Source organism: Lissotriton vulgaris, chromosome 3_1, assembly GCF_964263255.1.
Source record: "Lissotriton vulgaris chromosome 3_1, aLisVul1.2, whole genome shotgun sequence".
NCBI classification, from domain to species: Eukaryota; Metazoa; Chordata; class Amphibia; order Caudata; family Salamandridae; genus Lissotriton; species Lissotriton vulgaris.
In genome coordinates this window covers 193,814,310-193,832,228 of record NC_141689.1, presented here as the reverse complement: position 1 = coordinate 193,832,228, position 17,919 = coordinate 193,814,310, and positions in this window count along the sequence as shown.

Below are 17,919 nucleotides of genomic sequence, written 5' to 3'. Positions count from 1 at the left end.
GCTGACATTTGAGGTTGTGCCCAGATCACATCTGATGGTGGGCAGATCCCTTTGCACACTGAGGAAAGTGGCTGCTCTGACTACTTCTAAACCTGATAATCTTTTACTCATGGAATAAACTTTGCGAGACGGCCCTTATGTTTTTCAGTTGTAATTTCCATAATCGTATTATCTATTATAATTACAGCCCAGCAAACATCAATTTCAGGCGGTGTGGTGCTTGGGGGTTCTGAATTTGCTCATACTCTTGGACCACGGGGCTGGGGAACAACGTACACACTATCTTTCCTTTTACCTCATTGCAAGCTTCACAAGAAATATTTTTTTCTCGTTTGCTAATGAGATTTGCACTGCGTTTTACCAGGGGAAAATCACGTGGACGAACAGTAATGGGGTGCAAAATTTGCACCTGATTTAAAATCCCAATAGGGGAAAAACAGAAGTCTACACCTGAATAGTGAATTGCTTTTCCGGATTTATGGGAACCCATTCAGTGAATTTGGAACATTAGTGGGTGGGGGGGTTGAACAAATATAAACCTATTTTGGATTTTGTTAAACTGCATATTACACCCACTACACCAGGCTCTGCTGCTTCGGCATAGTTCATATTATGCGGAAATATGGTGTAGTATGGAATACACAAAACAAACACATCAGCAGCCTGAGAAAAGAAAAGAACACAAGAAAAATGTCTGCTGCGATCAGCAAAGAAGGGAGCAGGCCGCACGTGGCACAGCAAATAAATAGACAACTTATAAAATGCCAATTTTAATATAGCTCTGACGCGCCGATTAAAGATTATTCCCACTCTCTTTAATGCACGGAAGCCCAAACATCTGGGGGCTAGAATAAAAACTGTATATATATATAAAAAAATCAGCCCTGCCGACTCCAGCGCCTTCTTGCAATCCCGGAGTTTCCTGCCTGACTCTCCATCCGCAATTATATTCTGGCCTCATCTTTCACTGTCTTTCTTCACCCTTCAGAAGGAGGCGTGGGAGCAGGGAGACCCAGGCTCCAGGATGCTCACGAGAGCCGCGCGCAATGACTCAAATTAACCAGCGAGACGCAAGTGTGAACAGAGGCATGCCAGGATATCCAATCCGCCTTGTACGTCACAGAAAGGACTTAATCAGCAAGCATTGAAAATGCAATAGGACTCACATTTACGCGAGACCTATTGCATTAAAATGGGTAGTGCGGGTGGAAAGAAGGCATGAAAGGGAATGGGGGTCTGGTGTGGTCTGGTGTGGTCTGAGAAGTCACGACTGCTGGAGGGCAGGGGAAGAAAAATACTGTTGTAAGTAAAGGGGCCGGTAGCCATGGAAGAATACAAATGATGAATGAGGAGGGACTAACAAGCCTCAAATTAATCGTAAGGCAGCATTTAAGACAATAGCCACTGGGCAGAGAGTGGGCGGAGCTTCCACAAAGCTTCCACGCTATAGTACATACTGCATGCCTTGCAAAGCGATGGTAGCGCATTCACGCTGCATCGCTAGGCGAGACCTAAAAATTAACTACTATTTCCTGCTCCCTCAGTTCCCCCAGCACACTCACCGCTATGCTACCTGCTCGCCCACTCTGTATCTCAAAGGACAATTTTTCTGAAAACATTGGCCATCAGCCTGTGGGTTTTAGAGGCAAATTTTAAAGGGAACAGATGAAATATTCTAGTGCTCAATAAAAGCCACGATTCTCCATTAAAGCAATTCCTTTGCATTTAAAAATGTTGAAAACCTGATTCAAAACAATGAGCATGTAAGTATGTTGTTTGTATGTATGTGGTATGTATATCTGCATAGGGCAAACCTACCCAAAAAGCAGTTGAGCTCCGTGCAGGCTCCAGTACAAGCATGCAACCAACCAGTAATAGGACTGGTAAATTGGTTCCTGAGGGCAGAGGGGTACTGTTGCTGCATCGTGATGGGGTGTTCTTTAAAGAGGAGAGTCTCGGGCTCTTTCCTGAATTGCAGCAGCGCTGGGACAGTCCTGATGGATATGGGGATGTTGTTTTGGAACACATATGGAAAAAGTCTGCTGACTTGTTTTCTCCTTTTTACACTTCTTGGTCTCCAGGCTGAAGGTATCTTGGCTGCAGATGTGACAAGGGCCACCGGAGATGGAGAGCTTCTTTGCAAGATATATGGGGGCGAGGGGGGGTGTTGGTCGTTGTAGCTTTGTAAATGAATCACCTGCTTTTGAAGATGGTGCAAGTCGGCAAGGAGAGCCAATAGAGTTCCATCAGGATGGGAGGGGATGTGATTTCATTTCTTTTGGACCTGGATGAGTCAGGCTATGGTATGCAGGATGCTCTTTGGCAGTGCCAGCATCCACACTGCTGGCAGCAAGAGAAGTACCTTCACTAATTTTGTATCCAAACTGCAGGCAGACTCTCAAGCACCAATGGCATTCCAGGTTTTTTACTGTTCCCTCCATTGCCATGCCATGAGGGATCGCATAAAGCATGGCACTAGCAGTCCATTATCACTGCTGCCCCAGGATCTAAAGCACAAGTTCGGTTTTAGTATCCACATTGTTCCCAAGCATGAAAATCACCATTGCCAGGTCAATATTTTTCGTTAACTCTAGGTAAGTACAGTCCCAATATAAATCAATCAATCAATATATATTTGTAAAGCTCGGGTGTCACCCAACAGGGTATCCAGGTGCTTGCAGGTCCCTGAGGCTCATTTGAACAGTCAGGTCTTGATGGGAAAGCAAGGAGAAAGCAGTGACAACGAGGGAAAAAAACAAGGAGAAGGCACTAGAAAACACAGGAAGAAGCAGGAGAAAGCAGTGAAAATGAATGAAAAGCAAATAGAAGGCACTCAAAAAACAGGGGAAGAAGCAAGGAGAAAGCAGAGAAAACGAGGGAAAAGCAAATAGAAGGCACTCAAAAAACAGAGGAAGAAGCAAGGAGAAAGCAGTGAAAATGAATGAAAAGCGAAGAGACGGCACTCAAAAAATGGGAAAAAGCAAGGACAAAGCAGTGAAAATGAGGGAAAAGCGAATAGAAGGCACTCAAAAAACAGGGGCAGAAGCAAGGAGAAAGCAGAGAAAACAGGGAAAAACAAGGAGAAAGCACTAGAAAACACAGGAAGAAGCAGGAGAAAGCAGTGAAAATTAGGGAAATGTAAGCAGAAGACACTCAAAATGGGAGAGAAAGGCAAGGAGAAGACAGGAGCAAGAGCGATGCAGTAGTATGGGAGAGCTGGGCCTGGGGCCTGCTTAATGGGGTCAAGCTACGGCCTCCATTAAGTAAGTCCTGGGAGGAGGGAGGGGTACTGAGAGGCGGTGGGCAGGGCTAGGCGGGAGAAGGGAAAAACGTGAGGCAGGCAGGAGTGGCAATGAGGTAAAACACAGAGAAAGCAGTGAAAATGAGGGAAAAGCAAGGAGAAAGCAGTGAAAACAAGGGATAGAGCAAGGAGGAAACAGTGAAAACAAGGGATAGAGCAAGGAGAAAGCAGTGAAAATGAGGGAAAAGCAAGGAGAAAGCAGTGAAAACAAGGGATAGAGCAAGGAGGAAGCAGTGAAAATGAGGGAAAAGCAAGGAGAAGTACTCAATAATCCAGGGGAAAAGCAAAGAGAAGGTAGTGAAAATGAGGGGAAAGCAAAGAGAAGGCACTCAGAAAATGAGAGAAAGCGCAAAGAGAACGGAGTGAAGACTAGGGAAAAGCAAGGATAAGGCATTTAAAAATCGGGGGGAAAAGCAAGGAGAAGACAGCAGTAAGAGCAATGCAGTCGCACAGGGAGAGCTGGGCCTGGAAAGCATGACTAATCACCCGACAGGGTATACAGGCGCTAGCAGGACGCGGAGGCGAGTATTACCATTCTAGCATTCACATTGTCCTGTATCCACCATCCCACGGGATGCTCATGCCAGTATCCGCATTGCCCCAGTGTTGAAGGTCTGTTTCCATATCTTCAGCCTCCATATCGATTCTGTACATGACGTCGAATTTTAGAACGGGTTTCCTCTACACTGCTTCCTTAGCCTTCCCCTCCCATCTATCCACTCACACCTTTACTGCCTTCCTCCTGTGTTGGGGTGAACTTGCCAAAACTGGACCCTAGCGATGCCTCTTAAAGCTGCGAGAGTCCCCTGATTATAAAATATTGGTCCAGTTCAACCCATACCCATTGGTCCGGCTAGTAGGCATTGTTTGAAAGCAAACGTGCCCTAATAGATGTCACTACTATGCACAAAGCATCCAAGCACTTTATAAGACTGGTGTTTCAGTAAAACCTAATTCCATCCCTGGACAAGCACATGGCCTGGAGGAGCAGGTGGCTGGGCTAGGACCCTGAAGCCCACTCCCCTCATTCCTTGCCCTGACCACTGCTCTGACGGCTTTGCCTGTTTTCCGTATATTGATAACAGTGATAGGTTCGCTGTATCACCAGAATATCATGGTTTTTTACATATGTTTATGCCTTGAAAGTGGCTGGATAGGCCATTTACTGTGTTGTTGTGTATATTGCACGTTGCCCTTCCTCTCTCACCAACCTTCACTCTTGCACATTGCTGCACATTCCGCCCCCACGCCCCCTGGAGCACCTCTTCACGTTACGTTAATACAGACGATTGTACTGTTATAGAACATGAATATTATGTGTTAAACATTAATAAATGTTGATTATGATTTCCTCAAAGGTGATGTTGAATCTCATGTGGAAGTCACTGTGACCACTTTCCCTTTGCACCATACCTCACCCGGGTCCAGGGGATTTTGGGTCCCCAATTGTTTTGTAACCCTGACTGGTAACCATGGCAAAACCGGGGGGGCAGAGGAGAAGCAGGACCCGGTGCTGGCTCTGCTGGGGCAGAATAGGAATATGGGGAGAAAAGGAAATTAAAGCACAAGAGAGAAGGAAGGAAGGAAACTAGAGAACAGGAGAAAAAAACAGCATGAAAGGGGAGGAGCGTAAAGAAAGGATGTGAAATGGAATGAGAGAGTACAAGGTGAGCAGGTGAGAAGACGTGGGAGTGAGGATAACCTTACTGGGAGCTGGCGAAGATCAGGAGCGAGTCAGAGGGGAAGCAGGTGAATGGAGAGGAGAGGGGGCAGCATCAGCTTAGAGAAGATAGGTGAGGTGCAAAACATGGGTCAAATAAAGGAAAAAAGGGAGGAGAGAGTGAGGACGAAGCTATAGCAGAGGTCAGAAAAATGTTAAAGGAATCTTTGACCTCCCTGGTGCCCCTGGTCAAATCTGGCTCCCCACTTGACCCCTGTCCGGCTCACATTCTTCGCCATATCTTTGTTTCTTGCCCAGATCCCCCCCTTCACCTCCTTAACAGCTCTCTTGCTCAAGGCGTAGTTCCCTACCCCTTGAAGTCGGCGGTTATTGTGCCTATTTTGAAAAAACCTGGGGCAGATCCTTCTGTCCCGGCCAATTTCCGCCCCATCTCCCTCCTACCATTTCTGGCCAAGGTGCTCGAGCGCCATGTCACCTGCGCTCTGAGCTCCTTTGTGGAGAAGCACGGAGCTCTTGCCCCTCGCCAAGCTGGTTTCCGCCCCGCACACTCTACGGAGTCCGTTGTCGTCTCGGTCCTGGACAACCTCAGGGAGGGTATGGACACCAATCAGCACCAGGCCCTTGTGCTCCTCGATCTCTCAGCCGCCTTTGATACGGTGGACCACACCATCTTACTTTCCCGTATCAAGGCGGCGGGGATCGGGGGGACTGCCCTGGTCTGGTTGTCCTCCTTCCTGAGCGACCGTACCCAGGCTGTTCGCCTGGGCGAATTCACCGCGGACTTCCGGAAAGTTCAGTGCGGGGTCCCTCAAGGCTCTTCCCTTTCCCCCCTTTTGTTTAATTTGTATATTGCCCCTCTAATTTTCTCTCTCCAACAGATGGAGGTCACCGTATTTAATTATGCGGATGACCTCCAGCTTGTTTTCAATCTTTCCTCTTCCCCCTATTCTGCGCTGAACTTTCAATCTGTCATGCTCCACATCAGGGACTGGATGAACCACAATCACCTCAAACTCAACCCCGACAAGACCGAGCTGGTGTTGACGGGTGGTTCATCCAGCCCCTTGTCCTCCCTCTTCTGGCTTCCCTCTCTTGGCCCCTCTCCTGCACCCTCCCCCTCCGTCAAAACCTTAGGCATAAAACTTAACTCCCAACTTACCCTTCACTCCCAGGTTAGCTCTGTGGTATCTTCCTCTTTGCTGTCACTGCGCACTATACGCAGGGTGTCCCGTTTCTTTACCTTCTCTGCTCTCAAACTTATCATCCTGGCCATGGTGGTGTCCCGCCTGGATTATGGTAACGCCCTGTATGCCGGCATTCCTGCATACAGCTTGCGCCGCCTACAACAGATTCAAAACCAGGCCTGGCCTTCAAACTCCCAAAATTCCATCATTCTACCCCCCTTCTGAAATCCCTACACTGGCTCCCTGTGCGAGCCAGAATTCAATTCAAGCTCGCCTCCATCACTTTTCTGGCCCGCCTTGGCCTGGCACCAGCGTTTATCTCCTCCGAGATTGTTCCATATGTTCCCACCAGGGAACTTCGTTCATCTTCCCAGTCCCTCCTCACCATCCCACGCTATCGGAGAAAGAAGTGGGGAGGCTCTAAATTTGCCACTCTTGCCCCTATTCTCTGGAACTCTCTTCCCATTGACCTTCGTACCATCACCCTCTATTCACAATTTCGTAAACACCTCAAGACTCATCTGTTTACAAAATCTTTTGATTAATTTTCCCTTAGCCCTCCCAGCCTGTTAGCCCCGGATCCAGTTAGTTATAGCGCCAAGAAACCGCTGGTATACGTGCGCTTTAAAAGTACTTTTAAACAGATAAACAGAAAAAAAAGAGAGAAAGAGAGAAAGAAGCCAGACAGAAAAAGAGAATGTTTAAATAGAAGAAAGGGGAAAGGGAAAGAGATGAGGCATGAGAGTGAGGGAAAATAAGAGAAAAGGAAAGAGAAACGTAAAAAAGACATACCTGATGGAGAGAGATAGAGAGAGAGAGAGTGAGAGAGACGAAGGAGCAACAATTACTGAAGCAGCACATGGACGATGCATTTTCTATTGAAATAGAAAGACCCTGTCATCCCTGTCAGTGGCCACACACCCTGACGGATGCCACTTCTGCACAGTGACAGTGAGTGTGCTCAACAACCCTGTGGCCCTTGGTGACCAGTGCCCTACAAGTGCAGCTGTGAACATGTTACACACCAGGAGCTGCTGGAAGGGAATCAAAGCCTGTACAAGAACCGAGAAAAGGCTGCGAGAGGTCAAAGGTTTCAGTTAGAGGCCTCCAGCTTCTCATGACACGCAGACATGCTGCGAGAAAGACACAGCACACGACATCCACCTAAACAAAACACATTCATCCCAGGCGCTCTGAGTTATTCTGATGGCATGTATTCTAAACTGACATTCCCCACGGCAGTTTGCCGGTATAACTTTGCATGCTTGAGGAGGATATGCAGTCAGTCTTTTTCCTGAAAGATTATCGATGTTACAACCACAGAGAGCTTGGACTTTCAATGTGTGCTAATTGTTTTGCATAAATTAGGGTCAGTGACCCATCGTGCGGAAGTGAGATGCACAGCAATGGATGCACTGGTTGCATGCTGAAGGAAAGATACTTACTTTTCTATAAACAACTCCCGGCAAACCAAGGGAATAGATTCCCCTAGCTGCTTTCAAGCCATAGTGCATCAAGTCTAACAAGCATTGGCAAACATAATATGTTTGCTTTTTTTGATAAATGTATTTATTTAATGCGATTTTATATAGCGCTAACATTACCCGAAGGTGTCAGAGCGCTTTACAAAAGAACCAGTTGCGTTACATAAGGACTATGGTTTACATGAGTTACTTAAGAGATACAAACAGAAACAAGCATTGACAAGGCAATGGTCTCGGAATTATTAAAGGTAGAGCTATTGGCATTGCTCAAGACATTTTTTTTCATTTTTTTAAAAAAAAACATAAATTTATTTTATTTTATTTTATTTTGAAAGTTTTATATAGCGCGAACAAGATCTTCGCAGATATCAGAGCGCTTTACATAGGAGAAGAGCAAATATACACAGATACATCTATAGTTTTAAAAGTACAGTGAAATGATATCATAAACAATCTAGTAAGTCAATTTCAAAGTCAAACAAAAAAGCAAAGGGTTCGAACAAGTAGTACAGATGAGCACTGAGTCTTTGAAGTTGATCCCCAGTAGTGGTTCAAGTGCATTTAGCCATGAGGATCGCTTTTACTTCTTTCTTGAAAAGTATGGTAGATGAGATGAGCCTGGTTTCAGGGGGAGTGAGTTCCAAATCCTGGGAGCCATTCCTGAGAAAGAGCGTTTGTAGGTTTTTTCTTTGCGGAATCTTTTAGGCTTTAGCAAAAGATTGTTTGTGCCTCTAGTGTTTCTGGATCCTCCAGAAATCGTCAGCTTCTGAGCGAGGTATCTAGGTGAGCTAAGGTGGACAGCCTTGTGCGTCAAACAAGCGATTTTCAGGTGTATCCTGGCTTCAAAAGGCAGCCAGTTCAGGGATTTGAAGTCAGGGGAAATGTGTGAGTGTTTTTTTGATCCAGTGATAAGTCTCGCTGCGGCGTTTAAAGAGGCTCTTATGGGTGCCGTAGTAGCTAGGGGGAGACCGCAGAGGGCGGTGCTGCCGTATTCTATTCGAGGTATGACAAGTGATTGTACCGCAGTTTGGAAGTCTTTGGCTGGAAGGAAGGGTTTAAGTTTCCTAAGGGTGTTGATTTGGTAATTTGCTCCCTTAGTTGCTTTGTTGATGTGTTCCTGCATGCTGAGATTGGTGTCGAGTGTTATGCCCAAGGATTTCGCTGAGTCCACGATGGTGGGTTGAACATTGAGTGCCGTTAGGTGTTTAAGCCACATTTGTGCGGTAGTGATCTTCGCGGGAGGTGAGATCAAAAGGAACTCTGTTTTGAGGGCATTGAGTTTGAGATGATTAGCGGCCAGCCAGGATTGGGTGCTACTGATCGTTGAGTTCAAGAGCGTGATGTCATTGGGTGATTGAAGTTTGAGATAAAGTTGGGTGTCATCAGCATACATGTGGAAGTGTACATTGGATTCTTGTAGCAAGGTGGTGAGAGGTTCCATAACTAGGTTGAACAAAGTTGGGGATAGGGAGGATCCTTGTGGTACGCCTATCGATACAGGTCTTGGCGCCGACATCAAGTTGTTGCTCTTGAATTTCTGCGACCTGTTATGCAGAAAGGACGTGAACCATTTGAGCACAGTTCCAGATAGGCCCATTCTTGTGTTTAATAGTTCGAGTAAATTCTCATGTTTGACGGTGTCAAATGCGGAGGAGAGATCAAGGAGGATGAGGAGGCAGGTATCGTTATGATCTAGGATTTGGAGGGCGTCATCGATTATGTGAGTCATAGCCGTTTCAGTACTGTGATTTGCTCTGAAGCCTGATTGATGAGAGTTGAGAAGATCAAACTGAGTAATGTGTTTAGACAATTGTATTTGTACGCATTTTTCCAGCAGTTTGGCAAGAGTCGGCATGTTGGTGATGGGGCGGTAGTTGTTGAGGTCAGAGGGGTCGGCTGTAGGTTTCTTTAGCAAGGGTGTGACTTGTCCAACTTTGAGGGAGTCGGGAATGGACCCTTGTTGAAGTGAGCTGTTAATGATTTTAGTCCAGAGTGGAAGGAGCGACGGGGTAAGGACTTTAACAGCGTTAGCAGGAAGGGGGTCCGTGAAATGATTGGAAGGTTTCAGAGTGCTGAGCAGTTTGCCAATTTCTTCTTCCGTGTAGGTGACAAAGGTTGACCAGGTGGCATTGTTTTTTGGTTTAGTTGGTGCTATGCAGTGGGGTTTGGGGTAGCGGCTTGCATCCATGAGTAGATCATTCTTTATGTTGTCAGTTTTTTGGATAAAGAAAGAGGCGAAGTCTTCGCAGGAGGGAGCTTCGCCCATAGTGTTGAGAGGTTGGGGGTGTTCTTTGGATTGCGTTCGGATAAGCTCAAACAGCTTTCTAGGACGATTTTTGTCTAGGTCAAGCTGACGGCTGAAGAAGACTGATTTTGAGCGTTTTATTTTCCTGAAGTAGGCATTTCTCTTTTTCTTCAGGGTTTTTAGGTTCAGTGCAGAGGGAGCTGATCTCCAGGTGCGCTCTGCCATTCGCATGGCGCGTCTGTCGTCATTGAGACTCCCGTCGTACCAGGGATTGGAGATTTTTGCGGAGGCTTTTTTTAGCTGCAAGGGTGCGACTTCATTAATTATTGAGGACATAGTATTAAGATAGTGATCAGTCAAGGATTGGACGTCCTTAACGCCAGTAGGAGGAAGTAGTAAGTTGCAGCTGTTGGGGGGCAGAGAGTTTGAGTTTCGTTTTTTCATGTCTCTTTTCCAGACTTTGGGCCTGGCGGATTGAACAGGGTTAAATTTAACTTTTTCATTGATGAAGAATGTGATAATACGATGGTCTGACCAGTCACAGGGTTGGATAGATTCGAGTTGGATAGAGGCTTCTTTGGAGATGATAAGGTCGAGGATAGAGCCTTTCTCGTGAGTTGGACTATTGCAGATTTGAGTGAGGTCAAGGGCGTTAAGGAAATTCTTCAGACCTTTTACCACCGCATCATTATGATCGTTCCAGTGGAGGTTGAAGTCACCAAGGTATATTTGTGTGAGTTGTCGCCCGGAGTTGGTTGAGATCATATCCATGATTTGTTGGGAGAAGGTAAGGTTGTCGCCGGGTGGGTGATAAACGCCGTGAAGAGTGCAGATCGGTTTGCCCTCACTGATAATATCGAGGCAGATGTATTCACAGGAGGTTGGGGAGGGTAGGGAAGGGGAAGTTACTTTCAGGACAGAGAGGTTGCGCCTGTGTATACATGCGATTCCGCCACCTTTTTTATTGCCAGTCCTGTCAAGTCTAGTGATGTGGTAGTTGGGGGGAACCAGAATGTCCATTATAGGTGTAGAAGATTCTGTTAGCCATGTTTCAGTCATGATGATTAAGTCAAGATCCAGTTTTAGGATGAGATCGGCGATAGCGAAGGAGTGTCTTGCGGCTGATCTGCAGTTGAGGAGAGTGCATTTGAGACGGGGTGTGTCGAGGGTGGAAGGGGGTTCTAGAGCGAGGGGGACTTTACTCAGGTTACTATGGATAGCTATTCTGTTGTTCAGTGTGGGGGGTCTAAGGGGATTGGAGTGAATCGTAGGAATGGCAGTGAGAGTGTTGGGTGTATTGCTATGGGGAGCTGGGTCGTAGGAGCGGAGGAGGGCGATTGTGTCGAGGTCCGAGAGAGGATTACAGGAGCGATGGGGGCGGTTTTCGCGGTTGTGAACAGGGATTGTGGTCCAGTGCGGTGGGAGTCGAGTGCGAGAGTTCGTCGCCCGGGTGGAGGTCCAGTTGGGAGGGGAGGTGATGGTGGAGGCGCGTGCGGGCTGTCTGGGATGTGTGCTGAGTAATTGTTTGATGATGTGAATGTCTTGTTTGATCTGGTGGAGGGTGTTGGGTGAGGGGTGACTGGAGTGTGATAGGCAGAGTAGTTGTTGTTTGATGATGTGCATGTCTTCTTTGAGCTGGAGGAGGGAGGTCGTAGTGCAGTCCAGTGTGGGAGATGTGTTGGAGGTGGGGATGGGAGGGTCGGGCGTTGTGTTGGGGGTGGGGATGGGAGGGTCGGGCGTGGATGACATCGGGGAGATGTTGGTGGTGTGGATGAGAGTATTGGTGGTAGGCGGAGAGTGCAGGGTGGAGGATGGGCGTTTATTAGTGGTGAAGGGGGCGCATGTAAGGTAGTGAGGGGTGAGAATGGGGGGGGAGGTGGGATTGTATGTGGTTCTTTGTTGAGGAGTCGTAGTTGAAGAGATAGGGGCGGCGTGTTCTGCGTGGTTGGTTAATGAGTGGAGGTGAGGGCTGAGAATGGGGGGATAAAGGGTGGGGTTTATCTGTGAGCGTGTCGATCAGCTGCTTAGCTTGATTAGGCGGGATATGGGTGGGGGCTGTGATGTCATGGGTGAAAAGAATGGGAATGTGGGCTGGTGTATGGGGGGAGGGGGTACGGCTGGTGTATGTGGGGCCAAGATCAATGTCAGTGATTGAGGGGTGTGGGGTAGCAGCAGTGGATGGGAGCATGGCTAAGGTGCCGGTGGTATAGGAGAGGTGCGTGTCGTTTTGGGGCTGCGCTAGATCAGCGGCGTTGTGGATATGGGAAGTGGTGTCAGGGGTGAGCGGAATGGTTGTGGTATGAGTGGGGGTCAAGATGTTGGTGGGGGGGTGCGGCTGGTGTGTGAGGGGGAGAGGTCTGAGTCTGTGAATGAGGAATGTGGTGTGGCTACAGTAAGTGGAGGAATGACTGTGGTGACGGGGGTAGAGGAGAGGTGCGTGTCGTTTAGGTGCTGAGCTAGGAGAGAATGGTTGTGATTGGGGGCTGTGAAATCAAGGGTGATAGGACTGGGAGTGCTGTGAGTGCTGTGAGTGGGGGTCCGCGGTTTGGAGAGGTGCTGTATGAAAGTGGGGTAAATGGTATTGTCATTTACAATGGCAATAGGTGAGTATTAGAGAGTAGTATAGAGTATTCGCGGACACAGAGCCACACACACGCACACACACAGACAGAGCCGCGCACACACACACAGACAGAGCCACGCACCCACACACAGAGCCACGCTCACACACACAGACAGAGCCATGCATACACACACAGACAGAGCCACGCACACACACACACAGACAGAGCCACGTACACACACAGGCAGAGCCACTCACACACACACACAGACAGAGCCACACACACACACAGACATAGCCACACACACACACACAGACAGAGCCACGCACACACACAGGCAGAGCCGCGCACACACTCAGACAGAGCCACGCACACACACAGACAGGGCCACGCACACACAGACAGAGCCACTCACACAGAGGCACAGAAAAAACAGGATGACAAGCACGGAACATAGGCACAGAAAAACCGGGATGACAAGCAGGGAAGAGAGGCACAGAAAAACCGGGATGACAAGCAGGGAACAGAGACACAGAAAAACCGGGGGAACAGAGGCACAGAAAAACCGGGATGACGAGCACGGAACAGAGGCACAGAAAAACCGGGATGACAAGCAGGGAACAGAGGCACAGAACAACCGGGATGACAAGCAGGGAACAGAGGCACAGAAAAAACGGGGAAACAGAGGCACAGAAAATCCGGGATGACAAGCAGGGAACAGAGGAACAGAAAAACCGGGATGACAAGCAGGGAACAGAGGCACAGAAAAACCGGGTGAACAGAGGCACAGAAAAACCGGGATGACAAGCAGGGAACAGAGGCACAGAAAAACTGGGATGACAAGCAGGGAACAGAGGCTCTGTCTGTGTGTGTGTGCGCGGCTCTGTCTGTGTGTGTGTGGCTCTGTGTCAGCGAATACACTCTACTACTCTCTAACGCTCACCTTTTGCCATTGTAAATGACAATACCATTTATTTATGTTTTTAAAAAAAAGAAAATGAAAAAATTGTCATGAGCAATTCCAATAGCTCTACTTTTAATAATACCGAGACCATTGCATTGTAAATGCTTGTTAAACTTTTTGTGTGAACTGTTTCAAATTACGAAAATGCATGAATTCCCTGCAACATCAAAATTCCCCTATTAACTCACAATATATTCTCCTAATGCAACGGAAACGTTTTGAAAAAACATTCCGTAACAATAATTGTGTAATGGAGGAATTAAAAAAACACGAATATTATTGTAAACAAATTAGAAATAAAAAGTTCATTAGAACCCAGTAAATTTGAGGTTCATATGTCCTTTTGATACTAGGAGAATGCAATGTACTTTTCATATTTGTAATGAACTGGTCCGTGTTTTTTTATATCACAGTAATGTGTGCTTCCCCTGGGTGTGTTCCGTATGTGTGTACTGTGTGCGTTGGTTTTGTATGTGTTTTATGCATGTGTGCTTTCATGTACGAGTATTTACTTCTGGCCCTGGACATGTGCATTTCCATGTGCGTTTGTATGTGTGCTTCAACGTAATCTAGTTTGAATGACTTTGTGTGTTTCTGTGTTTGTGTCCTTCTTTGTATACATAAGTGTAAATTGTGTGTTATTGATTGTGCTTCCCTGTATCTGTGTGTGTGCCTAACTGTACCTGTGTGTGTTTTTGTCCTTTCTTTTATCAGTGTGTATATATATATATATATATAATTTATGTGTGTGCACTTCTCTGTAAATTGTGCACGGGTAGGCTGAACTGTATCACTATGTACTTGCGCGTGCGTCCGTGTACCATTGTGTGTGTCTGTGTATATATGCCGCCTGTACCTAACCTGTGTGTGCATTTACTCCTCTTTATCAGTTTGCCAGTGTGCTGGTCTGTGTGTTTATGATTCTCTGCATCAGTGTGTGCCTGTGTGTGGGTGTGCATGCTTCCCTATATAAGTGTATAATTGTGCCCGCGTCTGTGCTTCCGTGTATGTGTATGACCCTTGTGAGCGAGAGTGCACTTCCCAGCGCCCACCGCTGCTTGTCTCACGGCGCTCTTGAGGCGCAGACACCAGCTATGTGCACGCATCCTGGCCTCTGGGAGCTAGCTGTCACAGGACGAAAGCTCACTGCCACCCCAGGCCAACACATGACATGTCACGCTAATGCGTTTTATTTCACGGATTACTGACCATGGGCCCCACACACAGTCATACGACCTCACAGGAAATGTGTAATTCCACAGCGCTCCCCACCTCACATGTCGGCAAACATTTCAGAGACCTTTAAAGGAAAGCAGTCTCTTCCCCAGTCCATCCATTCCGATAAAATAATAGTGCCCACACCGCCAGCGCTCGCTCCGCATTGCACTTTATACACTTATATCCAAAGGAAACTCATGAGACATAATTGTGGGAAAGCAGTGCTGCAGGTTTATTTCGTACAACAGGTAGTTTTAAGGTGGGTCATCTTACAGGCGATCCAATGCGGCAGCCCCTCGCTGACCCGCATGCCTAAGGAGCCATCTTGCACGGCGAGTCGATGCTCTGACGGTGCAGTAAATTACCATTTCGTTATACTCCCGCCCCCCATGTCAGGGTGGAGCGATGAGGCACACCCCGGTCGGTTCAGGCCCCCCGACCGCCCGAAGGACTAACGGGGCGCCAACGCTGTTTCCTGGACCTCCTTCGGCTCCAGGTGCTTGGCTCAGGCACCCTTACTGTGCCAGGCAGAGGTATCTAGACTGTATCCTTCTGCCGCAGAGGTACCCTTACTGTCCATCTGCTTCCAGATCGCCCTGTACTCCGCCACAGCTCTGGAAGAGGCCTACGTCGATGACAGAGCCCCCCACCTACTCAGTTACTTGCATCCTGCCACTGACAGAGCCTCCTGTATGTCTAGGAGGAAGACATCCATACCCAGCCCAGACAAGTGTACCCCGTCGCTCTCGTAATATCCTTCAGTTCTTTCCTGTATCAGTGCATGCCTAATGAACCCCAGGCCCCTCCTCTCCATAAATTTTTGCATGGACCTGTTGACCCTTTTCTATTGTTCTATTGCCACAACTGATCGAGCTCCCCTCCAAACCTTGCGAGGGACGATTTCTGACCATTTTAACTCAGTAGCTCCCAATCGGTTTGTTATTGCCGTCACATCCCTCTGCATAGTTTCAATTAGGGCCCTCCTCCCCACTGTGACCAGATCGTTTCATCCTAGATGAATAATGAGGATGTTGGGAGGACCGCCCCGCGCTGCTAGGTATTGTTCAAGCTTGCGCCGCAGCTGACCCCATCGCATTCCAGGGAAACCCAACCATAGGATTTGTGTCTTTGTTAAAGCCAGATCCCATCCTCTGGATAACGCCCACTGCTCCAGCCTGGGAATGTAAGAATGGCCCATCACCCACACGCAACACTCGGTTGCAAGAAAAGACACCATTGGGTTACGCTAACAAAGAGAGGAGACCACGCTGTTCATTAATGCTTTATTTAACCGTGAACACTGCACTCCACACGAAAACGTGATCCTTCATAACATATACACTACAAAGATTTATTTAAATTGAAAACTGTACTCCACTTGAAAACGTGATCCTGCATACATAAACACTACAAGATCTACTTCCGATATGCCCCTAAATCAATGCTTGTCGCTCAAGTATGGCATGTCTTTCACATATGTCACATGTAACAGGCACGGCCCTTATCGTGGCCAGAAGTATTCAAGGTTGAATGTAACGCTGGTAGCAAGAGGACGACCACCTCCCTACCCTCTTAACGCCATCCTCGCCTAGTCCCGCCCTGAAAGCGGCGGTAGCTGCCCCTATCCTAAATGAGTGACTGGAACATTTCTGACCTGTAGTAGACAAACCAGCTTTGGCCAACACTGCGGCCATTACCCGCTCCAACTGGAATTTAGTGAGTGGTGAGCCGTCAGCATGTATTAGGAAGTTACCTGCCAGTATTGGCCTGATCTTCACGTATTCTCTGACCGTGGCGACCGGGCAGTATCTGGAGTCCTCTAGCCCCGCAACGTGATGGACACTCCCTTCCCCACCTGATCCGTTTTGGATTTGCGTAACCAAAGTACCAAGGCGTCCCTGGCACAAACATCCATCATGTCCAAGGCTCTCCCTGATCTATCTAATTTAGACTTGGCCACTAGCTCGCTAGCCCGGAAGGCGCCAAAGAACGCTAAGCAAAAGGCTGTCGAGAAAAGCTGAGCTTCGAACCCTGACTTTGTGACGGACGGCACCACGTCCAGCATTCGCTGAAGGGCGGGGAACTCAATTCCTGCGCCTCTGTCGGGGAACCTGACCTCGTCCCTCGCCCATCCCTTCAATGCTGCCCTAATCTTGAATGCACTCGTGGGGTCCTCGTCTCCATTTAATTTGGTCTCATGTTTGAGTGCCGCCAGGTGGCCGCACACCCAGGAATGTGCCTTGCCAGCCTCTTTCGCCCATACCACGAAAGTCTCCACCTGTTCTATAGGACTTAGGGCCGCCGCTCCCAGGGACATAGTTACTGCACGGAAAGTGGTCAGCTGGGCCGCATATCTTCTCCTGGTGGCCTGGGCCTGAGAACGTTGTCCCATCCTCTTCAACCGCTCCCCCACTGAAGGAGTCGCCATGGAGTTGCCGGGAATGGTGTCATCGCCTCCCTTGCCTGTGGCCAGGCCTCTCGGAATCGTGGCAACTGAAAGCGAGAGAGAGCTTCAGCTGCCACATTCTTAACACCTTCGATATGCCTAGCCCTAAACTCGATGTTATTCCGTAACCCAGCCCTGACTAATTCCCTCAGCAAGCTTAAGACTAACGTGCAGTTGGCAGTCAGACCGTTTATGGCTTGGACCACGGCCAAGTTGTCCGACCAGAACACCACCTTCTTGTTGCCCAATCCCTCTGGCCATATATGCAGTGCAACTACAATGGGAAACAGTTCTAGGACAGTTATATTAGCAGTCACCCCTTTCTTGCGCCAGGCACCAGGCCACTTCATGGCACACCACTCCTCTTTAAAGATCACCCCAAAACCTTCTCTACCGGATGCGTCTGAAAACAGACAGAGGCCTTGGCTGCTTTCCCAGGGAGCCCTCCATATCACTGTGCCATTGAAATTACTCAAATAGTCGTCCCAGATCTGTAGGTCTGCCTTCAACCCCGGACCCAGGCGCACTAAGTGATGCTTTTTCTTCACGCTGGCCGTAGCCCTTGCCAGCCTGCGGGAAAAAACCTTACCTGCCGGTATGACACGCGCTGCAAAGTTCAGCGCAGAGCCGACGGGAATCCTGGCGCGGGGAGAGAGGCCGAGCTAAGTTGCTGCGCCGTTTTATGCTGTAGGGAACGCCCCCATCCCCAGGTGAGCCCTCCCTATTGGCTACTGGTGCAGAGAGGATGTCTCAGGGAGGGGTGCCGCGCTGAGGGCTCTGCTCGCCCGTCGTGTGGGACTAGGGCGCTGTCCCGCCCATGCTCCCCTACGTG